Here is a 12440-nt window from a genome sequence, read left to right as displayed (position 1 = left end):
CTAAGGGACAGTTTGAACAACCTGGACTATACTTACAGCAGGACATAAAGTCAGCACAGACTTAAATAATGTCACAATGTCATTAAAAATAAAAATTACAAAAAGAATAGAAAAAAGTAGATGAGTGACAATAAGTGAAATTCTCAAAAATATGACAACATCAAATAGATTTATAATATATATACAGAAGTAGATGATAGATAGATAGACGTTGTGACTATGACTTTTATTGCACAATATAATCAGCATTAACAAGAACTTTTAGGATTGCTTTATATAATTACAGGTCTTACTATAGATCTATGACCAGCTGCAAGATCTGGTGAATCAAAGGAACAAAAGAAATGGAGGAAACCATATTTTCATCCCTGAAGAACCAAGAGAAGCATCCTATTGGTAAACTGCCTGGGTTGCCTTTTCAGCTCTCAGTGGCCTCTTTGACTGTCCTTTGACTCATAAGCCTGGAACCAGTCACCAGGTGGACACTAGATTGTCCTCTTTATTCTTTCCTCTTAGGATGGGAGCTTGAGTAAATAGTAGTTATGAAGGTCTTTGCTTTGAGATGAATAATAATAGTAACAACAACAACAGAGATACGGATTATATTGAACATTTATGAGCACTTACAATATTAAGCATAACACACAGATATGAAGGACTTTAATCCTTACATTAGTTAGGCACTGATGCTATGCCCCTATAATATATGTGGAAGCTAAAACTAAAATTAAGCGACAAATCAGAGTCCTGCCCACATTTAAAAGGAATTTTTAATTGGGAGATTTCCATTGATATTTTTTAAAATTTTTATTGGAGTATAGTTGATTTACAATGTTGTGTTAGTTTCTGCTGTACAGCAAAGTGAATCAGTTGTACATTTACATATATCCGCTCTTTTTTAGATTCTTTTCCCATATAGGTCATTACAGAGTATTGAGTAGAGTTCCCTGTGCTATACAGTAGGTCTTTATTAGTCATCTATTTTATACATAGTAGTGTATACTTGTCAATCTCAATCTCCCAGTTTATTCCTTCGTACCCCCCCAACCCCCGGTGACCACAAGATTGCTTTCTACATCTGTGACTCTATTTCTGTTTTATAAATAAGTTCATTTGTACCATTTTTTAAGATTCCACATATAAGTGATATACAAATGGCCAAAAAGCACATGAAAAGATGATTCACTAATTATTAGAGAAATGCAAATCAAAGCTACAATGAGGTATCCCCTCACACTGGTGAGAATGGCCATCACCAAAAAACCTACAAACAATAAATGCTGGAGAGGGTGTGGAGAAAAGGGAACCCTCCTACACTGTTGGTGGGAATATAAATTGGTACGGCCACTATGGAAAACAGTACAGAAGTTCCTTAAAAAACTAAAAATAGAGCTACCATATGATCCAGCAATCCCACTCCTGGGCATATATCTGGAGAAAACCATAATTAAAAAAGATACATGCACCCCAATGTTCACTGCAACACTATTTACAATAGCCAGGACAGGGAAGCAACCTAAATGTCCACCAACAGAGGAATGGATAAAGAAGATGTGGTACATATATACAATGGAATATTACTCAGTCATAAAAAAGAATGAAATAATGCCATTTGCAGCAATATGGCTGGACCTAGAGACTGTCATACTGAGTGAAGTAAGTCAGACAGAGAAAGACAAATATCATATGATATCACTTATATGTGGAATTTCCATTACTATTGATGATATTTCTCCAACTCACTCCCTAATATACAAGACACGCTTAAGTGTGAGGTTAAGATTCTGAAATCTGAACAAGCATGCCCTGAACCTGTGTGCTGTTGTTGGGAATACAAGAGAGGATTGTAAATTCATTTGGATTTTGATGGGGAGACATTAAATTTATCTGATAAAAATAAAATTTTAATTAATTAAAAATAAGTTTAACTATTTATTTGATAAAAATGAAAATTTAACACAATTTTAGTGCTCAGTTTAAGAAAACACTGAGAACATGACAGTTTGGTTCTGCCTATATTTGCATGCTCTGTGGAAAATATAGATCAATAACTAGTTCTTTCCCTGTCAAGATTTGTGAAGTGGAGATAGCTGAATATGGAGGACTTTTCAAACTTCATTCCATTAGACTAAATTCAACTGCTTCAATCCTCTCTACCTCAAGTGTTTGAATTATAAATTAAAAATTAAAATTATGGAGTTTGTAATTTGTATTATGTGTTATGGTTTAGTTTTAACTAATCCTCACAGGTTATCTAAGAGAAAGAAAGAATCAGAAATTAGGTACTATTTTACAAAGCATTAATTTTATTTCCTTTATGGATACCTAGAACATCATAAAATATAACATTTTATACATTATTCTCTTCTGGAACATATACATAAATAATTTTCTATAATTCTTTAAATTACCCACCTGAAAAAGAAGAAAAATTTTTTTTTTAAATCATTGAAAATGTCTTGCTTATGTTTTTTTCCTAAGAACTTGAGGAATTACAGATATAGATATACAGCCCGGGGTCCAAAATGTATACATTATTCTTGGGTTGTTTTGTATGACCATCATGAATGACATAGCCTTGGTCATTGGCCAACATTAGATATAACATTGGACCCATTGGATAAGACTTGGAATCAGTAAACAAAATTGAGTAGCATTACATCAGATGTGAGAAAATTTTATAAGAAAAATGAAGTGAGACCTAGAAAGGAGACAATAAAGTACTAGACTATCTACAGGCATGCAAGCAAACACACATACACACACACTCACACCCCACAGCTTGAATTGCTACAGTAGCTGAAGCACAGAATCTAATGTTGACTCTTGTTGACTCTTGGTCCCATGAAGAGCAATACTTTTTTATTTATAGGTTTGTGGGTATGAAGAATCAAACCCCAGGACATTTATTCAGAATATTTATGAAGTATGCCTGATAGCAAAATGCAGAATTTTCCCCTCTAAATTCAAAATGGTTTGTATTTTTAAACTCAACAGTATAGTCAGACTCAACAAGAATTTAGAGAAAATTAGTATAAACAAATTGAAATAAAACAGGATGTGCGGATTAAGGATTAGAGTGACCCCAACTGAGTCTTTCTGTTTATTACTTGGATCAAAGTATAAGGAAGACAAAGAAGGACCTAATTTTAATGCCAGTGACCTAGGAATAACCAGCCCTGCAAAGTATCATTTTTCCACTTCCAGGATTTCTCTGGGGAATTCAAATAAAAATTGGTTCCTTTCCTCCTCCGAGAGGACATCTGGTGAGTTTATCAATGGATAGGAATTTGTCTCTCACTGTGAAGAGTCTGTGATGTCTCTTCATGCACACCAGGGGAATGTGGGCTTTTTGAGCAGCTGCAGGCATTGGCGTTTTTTTAGACCCAGCCCCAGACATTGGGTCTGAAGGGGAAATTTATAGGCTGGGTGATGTGCACTGTGAGCTCACACTTTTACTAGACAAATTAGATAGGTTTCAATCCGTGCAGCTGTAAACGATGTCCTGCAGAGTTCCACCTGATCTTTTACAGCTTTTCATAAATCAGTACCTACTGGCCACAGACTGCAGTCATTAAAAAGAAATCATGGAAATTACATGTTTGCTCAGGGGAAACAAAAAATAACTTTCTTCCCTTTCTTCCTCTCTCCTTGTATTTAGGTTTGTGAATTATTCTTTTGTGGATTTTCATACTGCTGCATTAAAGAGGTACACATATATTTTTTTCCCATCAACTCCTATTTTATCTGTAAATGGTCATACCAACTAGCACCAGACACTGGGGAACAAATGTCAATAAATAACTGCTAGTCCCAAGAATAGCTTCTCATAATGATCTTATTTCAATATTGCACTAGAATTCTAAACTCTAAAATTGAATGTTAAGTTATTCTTTTATAACATAAAAAGACTCCTTTGGGTTTACAGAGGGCTTTATTTTTTATGTATTAAAAATACTGACTAATACACATTTCTTGAATGAATAAGTAGATGCCTACTGAGTCTAGAACTAAATATTAATAATATTGGAGGTGTATTCTATACCACTATAATTACCTGCTTTTTGTCTGTGGTTGTGAATAGTTTCAGGGACCATATTAAAACTTAAGGGTAATTTCTCAAAAGCAAAATGTTAATTATATCTACCTTTATTATTGCCTGATATATAAAATAGTAATATACTTTTTCAATACCTTTTATAATTTATTGTTAATATTTTAATTTCAAATGGTGTCATTACGTTTCAAGGGGAAAATTTTGTACTTACCAATTTTTTAAATGCGAATGTTTGATTTTTTTATCTCTAAAGTTAGAAATTCCAGATAGGAATAAATGAATTTAACTTGTCATCAGTAACTAAAAATAATTTTAAATATATATAGTTCCCAACAGGAGACTAGTATATAAATAACACATTAAGGAGGAGTAAAGTCATTGTGTTTACTTTGATTGTCTCTAGGCTTTAAGGACAAAAATCTTAGCAGTTATAGCTATTACATCTGGTTTAATTTCTCCCAGTGGTAAAATTACCTGCTTTGATTCTTAAGATTAAAAAAAAAAGAGATCACCTGGGTATTTGAAATATTTGCTTCCCTCTAAAAAGTTCCGTATCATATTTGTTCATGAGGAAAGTCACCCTGTCAGTTTCAGAATTGGAGGTCAAAGTCATTTTGAGAAACAGATTGTTTTTTGGTCATCAGACTTCTCTTAAAGGATATAATATTTGTCAAAACAGTAGTTATTCTCAAAAAGAATTATATTTTGTTCTTTTAGAGATAAGAAGTATTTTATTAATGCTAATTTAGTGCCATTAACAGGTAAAAATTACAAGTACTGCTTATTTTTGTTCCTATTTATTCTGTAGCTTAATAAACATAAATCCCTACAAGTTAGCAATCAATGCAATGGAACAATATATTTAAAATCATTTCAATTAAATTAACTAAGTATAATTGGGTCTTCAGAATCTTAGTCTAAATATTTTAAATATATTGTTTAAGTCTTTATACCATAAATTCCTTTACCTTCACTTTAGAACCTTATTCCAAATAAATTGAATGTATTATTTAATTCTTTATGCCAAAAATTTGTATTCTATAAATTTACAATAGCCTTGAAGAATCCAATGCCCTGGCATGTGAAAATTTTGTGAATTTGAAGAACACGTCTATTTCGTTTTATATACATAAATATCCAAAAAAGAAAAAGGCATCTTACTGCCTGAATAGAAATGAATTAATCCATCTGTTATTTTTCTCTATTTTTAGCCTTTTAAACTTTTTAATTTAACTACACTCATGAAAGTAATTTAATCAATTTATTTAAATCCGAGATATATTTTATACATATTGTAAAGCTAATTGTCTATTATATATACATAAATATATGTAATAAATAATCATATTATATGTATTACATAAATGTATATTATATAAAACTAATCTTCAAAATAGTTTCTTTTAAAAATAAATTTTGCTGGCTTCCCTGGTGGCGCAGTGGTTAAGAATCTGCCTGACAATGCAGGGAACACGGGTTCGAGTCCTGGTGCAGGAAGACCCCACATGCCACGGAGTAACTAAGCCCATGAGCCACAACTACTGAGCCTGCACTGTAGAGCCTGGGAGCCACAACTACTGAAGCCTGCGCACCTAAAGCTCATGCTCCAAAACAAGAGAAGCCAACGCAATGAGAAGCCCGCTCAAGGCAACAAAGAGCAGCCCCCTCTCGCCGCAACTAGAGAAAGCCTGTGCGCAGCAACGAAGACCCAATGTAGCCAAAAAATAATAATAATAAAATTAATTAATTAAAAAAATAAAATAAAATGAATTTTGTTTATTTTTTAATTTGTGTAACAAATTTGTAGTATTTGTTGTGTAGTAGAGAAAATTTATCATTCTAAGACCATTTTCTATTTATTTTTCTAGCAATATTTTCTATCAAGAATATCTTTAAGAAAAATTTCTCCATTTCTTACCAAAAGGAAGGGAGCTTTACTTTTACCCTTTTATACATGTATATTATGACTATATTTTTCATTTTTTCTGAATTTCTCGAAAGCATTATTTTCACATTGCCTTTTCCTTTTCATCATCCAATTATAACTAAATCTCTTAAAATTTCATATCTCATCTATCACTCTAAAAGAATCAAAATAGTTATCTAAAGAGAATTCAATGTCCTTCTCATTGCTTATTGAGTGGCTTTTTTCCTCAGTTGTCTTTTTTTGCCTACGCTTTTGCACCTTTTGATAATACAGTTCATTCTATCTAGTTTTGGAAAATTCCTTGGGCTGTGGTTTCTGTAATGGTTGAAGTCTCATTCCTAACTCTGGCTGTTCCTGTTTCTACCTACCATTTCATATTCTTCTGCTCTGTAATTGGTACCGTTCTCCAAAGCTCTAAACAGACCACTTTCTTTCTCTCTGGGTGGAAGTGTATGCAGTGGGTTATTGTTCTGAGATAATAATTAATGTTGTATACATTTTTCCTTCTAGGATTGCCACCTACTGGCTTGACTGGCTCTGTAGTCCCCTTATAAGGAGCTTGAAATCTCCATTAGCTACCACCACACCCTGTTACACACTGTAGAAGCATTCACTCATTTCAATCAGCTTCTTGGCTCTTGTAGATTTTTGAGGTCATGACTTCTGCACTAAGGGACTGAGGCATTTAGATGCTTCAGAAACACTCCTGGCCACAGGGCAACACAGAAGCAGCAAGGAGAAGTTCAAAAGTTCAGTCTGGGAGATTGGGGGAGGGGTGTGTGTCTCAGTGTCAACCTATGTGGACAAACACCCTCCACCCTTCACTGATTAAAGTCTCCCTATAATCCATGGGATATGAGACCTTTAACTAGAAATTAAATTATTATTAGGAGAATACAGATGGATATATCGATACTTGTGGTGAAAATCAGCATGACTAGACCAAGATTTGTACCTTCTAAATACATTTCTAATGGTGTTTTTTAAAATTATGTTTGCAGAGAGAAGGCTCCAAATTGGATTCCTAGCTTTAATCTCTCTCCCAGTTTGAGATGTAAATTTCCAGTTTCTTGTAGGACTCACTCTCATTGTGTCCGAAATGCTCATTTGCCTCACAGAGCTGTTCTTCCTTCTGCCCTTCCTACCTCTGTCAGTGGGAGCACTGTTCTCAGAGTCCTCCTTGTTCAACTGGAAGTACTCTCTGATACTTTCTGTCACTCTGCACATCTCACCAGTCACCATGTCTTATAATACTTCATTACAACTTTTTTTTTTTTTTTTGCGGTATGCGGGCCTCTTACTGCTGTGGCCTCCCCCGCTGAGGAGCACAGGCTCCGGACGCGCAGGCCCAGTGGCCACGGCCCACGGGCCCCGCTGCTCCGCGGCACGCGGGATCCTCCCAGACCGGGGCACGAACCCATGTCCCCTGCATCGGCAGGCGGACTCCCAACCACTGCGCCACCAGGGAAGCCCATTACAACTTTTTGAATTTACACCTTTTCTTTTTATTTTCTCTGCTCTACCCTAGCATAAGTCCTTTCCAAGACTACTGAAATCACCTCCCTACTCCTTATCATGAACTATTCCCCTCCAGCTATTCTAGGTATAGATGCAGAGAACTATTCCACAGGCACAATGTAATATATCATGTAAGCATCTTCAATGGCTCTTCTTTTCCTCATGGACAAAAGTCCAGATTTCTAGAGATGACATTAAATCTTCCATTATCTGGTGAAATCATCTATCAGGTTCTTTTCTCATAATTTCCTTTCTTACGCTGTATTATAGCAGAAATGTATTATGCAATGTAAATGGAAGTATCCTAAGTTTTTGTGTGTTTTACTTTTTTGTACAGTGTTCCCCTAGCCTGGTATGATCTTATCTTGTTATCTGCTGGTAGAAATTTCATCCATCAACCAAAAGTCACTTCTCTGCAACTGCCTGATAATCTGAAAGCTAAAAGTAAACTCATCCTTCCTTCATGATTCCTAAAACCTTGTCTTCTTGCTCTAATAATTACATATTCTGAGGGATATTACAGTTGACTTTGAACAACACAGGGGTTAATTTATAGTCGGCCCTCCCCATTCTTACCTCTTATCTGAGGTTCCTCGGCATCCTCAGATTCAACCAACCACAAACCCTGTATTAGTGTAGTATTTTCCATTCAGAGGTATCTGTCTATAAGTGGACCCATACAATTCAAACCCATGTTGTTCAAGGGTCAATTATATAGTATTTCCGAACTTTTCTTTTCCTCCTATTTTCAAAGGCAAGCTGTTGCAGTCGAAGGCTGTGTCTCTTTACCTGTATAAGCACCACAGGGCCTAGTATAATGCCTCACACAAAGTAACTGCTAAACAAACCTTTGTATCTTCATATTCATAGAGTCAAAACTTCAAATTTATTCATGTCTCCCCCAATTACTCTACTTTTAGGAAAATCAATCAATTACCAGAAAACAAACATAACATAAAATTTAATATAACTTCCCTTCCCTTCTTACCACTTCTTGCAACATACAAGTAAGTTTTTAATCTGGTACACCATGACCATCTGCTTAAACACCTTCCCCACTTTCAGCAGTGATATTCACAAAGACACTCTCACTGTAAGATTCTTTGGAAATGTTTCTGTTATGAATCATCAACTCTAAGGAAGGCTGAAGAGTAAAATAATGCATTATAGAAAGATTTCTGTAACAGTATATGAAATAAAATTTGCCATAAAACTAACTAGACACAGGCAGACTCTGGAAAACAACATCCTTATAAAAAATAATAGAATGATGTTGTTTTTCCTAAAGGACTTTATAGGCATAATTCTATATATTGATCTAAATAACTAAGTCATTGAGAAATTTGAATCCTTGGTGCCATCCACAAACTCAGATTGAGACAGTCTCCAAGTGTGTTGAGGAGACTGTTTCTGGAGTTGAGTTGACAGAAAGGGAAACATGAGATTTGCTTAGGAGAAAATTTTAAGCTTTTACCATTATGACTAATGTCTGCAGAAATCTGTATAATGAATAGGAATAAAACTAGAATATTTTTCTAAAAATTGTATCTCTGTTGAAATGGAAATTTATTATTATTCCAGTAAATATGTATTTATGTGCTTAACAGATATGTATTGAATTTCCAGTATCAACATGGTAATACAAAGGCAGCATGGCATCTGATCTCACAGGGCTGAGTTAATTGGAGGAATGGATACATAAAAAGAAAATGCACACAACTGGATTAAAATTATGATGAAGAACGAGGGCATAGTGGCCCATGAAAGAATAATGGTGTTGACCTTTAAATCATGTTGCCAGAGAATGCCTCAATTAAGACAAGATGTAGAAGCTGCTTCCTAAGGGAAGATGAATGCAAAGAAGAATCTTAAGACAAAGAGAACAGCGTGTGCTGCTGTCCTCATGTCTGAAATGCGTTGACTTTCTGAAGGAACTTGAGGTTGGTCACTGAGGCTAGAGTACTATTTAAGTGAAAGTAGCACAGGTTGAAAGGTGGAAATTCCTCTCCCCCAGCAAAGCAGTTGCGTAAATCAAATAGTGTCACATCTCTGCTTTAAATGTCTTAATGGGTTCCTCATGCATTTCAAAAAATTCCAAAGTTTTCACCATGACCTGGGTAGCCTCAAGTGTTCTGGCTTCTGTTTGCCTTCTTGTGACAGACTCTTCCTTTCCCTACTGCTCTTCGGTTATGTTGTTGTCCCTCTGCCACTTCCTAGAACTCTCCAGACTCATTTGCAGTTTCTTTTTCCTGTGCCAAGATCCTTTTTCTAAAAATATTTTTATGGAGGGGATGGTTCTTTATAAATCTGGCTTGGACTTCCCTGGTGGTCCAGTGGTTAAGACTCAGTGGTCCCAATACAGGTTCAATCCCTGGTCGGGGATATAAGATCCCACATGCTGCGTAGCACAGCCAAAAAAAAAAGAAAAAAGAAAAGAAAAAATCTGGCTCTTTTCCTTTTTTTAGTTCTCAGCTCAAATATCACCTCCTCAGAGGGCTTCTTCCTCAAGCACCCTTTAATAATCTATCACAACCTTTTATTTATTTCCTTCCTATAATCTGTGCTTGTCTATTATCTACTGTACATCTTCTATAATGTAGGCTCCAGGATGGTAGGTACCATATTTGTCTTCATCACTGTACTCCAGCGTCTGCACATGCCTAGCACATAGTAGCTTAGCATATAATAAATAGTTGTTGAAAAAATGAAGAAATGACTATTTGAATAAAAGAAATGACATTGGAGGAGCAGGGCTATTTAAACAATCAAAAAGAATGCAGATGTTTTTCCTAAGTATAATGGAAATTCAAAATTGGTTATAAAGAGGTGACTGAAATTATATGTATATAATTTATCAATATATTTTTATCAATATATAATTTATCAATACATATATTGATAGGAAAATTCTGAAGGCTCTGTGACAAGATGCTTAGCGTGGGACAAGAATGGAAGCAGGGGACACATCAGGAGGCTACTGCAGTGGTCTAGATCAGAAGCAGAAAAAGTCATAGGAGAGAGTGTTTGCAGTGAAAAGGGAGAGAAATGGATCATGTTGACCCAGTGATCACCTGGATCAAAGTGTGGAGAGCAAGAAAGAGGTACCAAGACTGGCTATAATCCTGAATGGGTAAATGAATAGGTGCTGGTGTATTCAACCAAATTTGGAAGGCAGTGGAAGGATGAGGCAATCAGGAGACAATAAAAAGATAAAATTTGAATATTAAGTTTTGAGATGTGTGTGAGACTCTTATTGGAGAAGTTTGGCTGTGAAGGGTGATAAAAAAATAAGGAAGTAGTTGGCAGAGATGTGGGGCTAGCAGAGGTGATGTTGACAAATAACATCTTCTAAATTTCCTTGATGATAAAAATCCCCTGGCGTTCTTATCAAATGTCCAAATTCCATTTCCCTTTCCTGCAGATTCCAAATTAGTAGCTTGGGTTAGACGTTGACATTTGTGCATTTAATAAGTTCTCCTGATGATTCTTGTATTAGGGAAATTTGAGAAACAACATAATAACAGACCATATTTTTATGGCAATAATCTTGCAGAAATAAAGAGCCTGCATATGCAGGAGAGAGAGAAAGAGCCTGGGTATGCAGGGGATAGAGAAAGAGAGAGAGAAAGGATTTGCCTCTGACACTGAAAGGACACTTCCTCTCTTCTAATTCGAGGTAAGAAGAACTTTCCTCTCTTGTAATTAGAGGAAAAAAGAACAAGATGGATGGGTGCAGGCGCCAGTTTGTTTTTGTTTTGCTGCTGGAATTTCCCATCTGATGGCTTGTATTTTCTCAATAAAGCATGTGGCAAGGGCATCACTAGAAAATTAAAGGGGAAAGGGAATGAGTTTAATCAGTTATGAAAAAGAATAGAATAATCGTTGTCAAAAGTGGGAAAGCAAATTTTCTAAAGAAAAATAAGATCTCTTGAGATTGTTGCATGGTAATTTGAGGTTGTTGTAAATAAATTTATAATAGCACAATCTGCCCACTGTGTATTTTAATGGCAATAAGTAAATATATAAACACAATTTCTAAAACTTTTAGATTTAATGAATTAAGATGGGTGGCACTTCTTAGAAAAATAGTTTCCCTAAAATTGCATGTTTTGTGACAAAATACAGGGGATATATTAAAGTATTAAAAAATACATATTAGGATAAAAATATTCAATGTACTTCAATAAGAATGGAATAGTGAATGGAAAAAAATTTGAATACGAGGGTATATCCTCACATAATATGATCTGATATTAAGAATTTTCCCACATAGAATTGGATTTAAATATCTCTTGATCATATTACATGAGTTAGTCTTTATATTGATATTGATCCTATGGAAATGCTTTGAATGCTCTTTTATGATATGGAAAGAATTGAAAAGATGTTCTTTTTTGCTACGATTGCTATTGAGTAAAGATCAAAAGAAATGGCTTCAGGGTGCAAAATGAGGACCATATGTCCCAGGAAGGGCAAGTTTGTTATCCTGTTGGTTGTTAAACTGTCAGGTGGATTTCCAAAAAAGCCTGTACAGTCTGTCTCTGAAATTTAGGACAGAGATTCATCCTTGCAGGATAAGTTATCAATAGTTTTACCTACTGAATATATATTACTAAGTTCAATATTAGTGACCCCCCCTAAAAGTTACTTCCAACAAATAATCTATGATTCTTATATACTGATATTAAGACTTTGATTCAAATGTTCTTTATTCATCTTATTCAAATGTAATGTAAAAACTGGATCATGTATGCTCAGTATAATTGTTCCTATTAAGGTAGAAAAATTATATACTCTATTATAAGTGCATTAGCAAGTGCTCTATCAATTTGAAAGTCACAACTCTTGATAATTGTCAGTAAAACCAACAGATGTGCATAAAAGAAACAAGAAAAGAAAACTCCTATAAGGGATTATATTAAATCTTTTACACATGAG

At 34.9% G+C, this 12440-nt stretch overlaps 1 protein-coding gene across 2 annotated transcripts in view; it reads right to left on the bottom strand.

Annotated features, from left to right (window-relative positions):
• The window catches only part of EPHA3 (EPH receptor A3), a 366230-nt gene that overhangs the window by 9784 nt on the left and 344006 nt on the right, over nucleotides 1-12440 (bottom strand). The window lies entirely within an intron of this gene.

Source organism: Globicephala melas, chromosome 4 (genome assembly GCF_963455315.2).
Source record: "Globicephala melas chromosome 4, mGloMel1.2, whole genome shotgun sequence".
NCBI classification, from domain to species: Eukaryota; Metazoa; Chordata; class Mammalia; order Artiodactyla; family Delphinidae; genus Globicephala; species Globicephala melas.
Note: the sequence above shows the minus strand (reverse complement) of the source record. Positions and strands in the feature narration are given on the sequence as shown.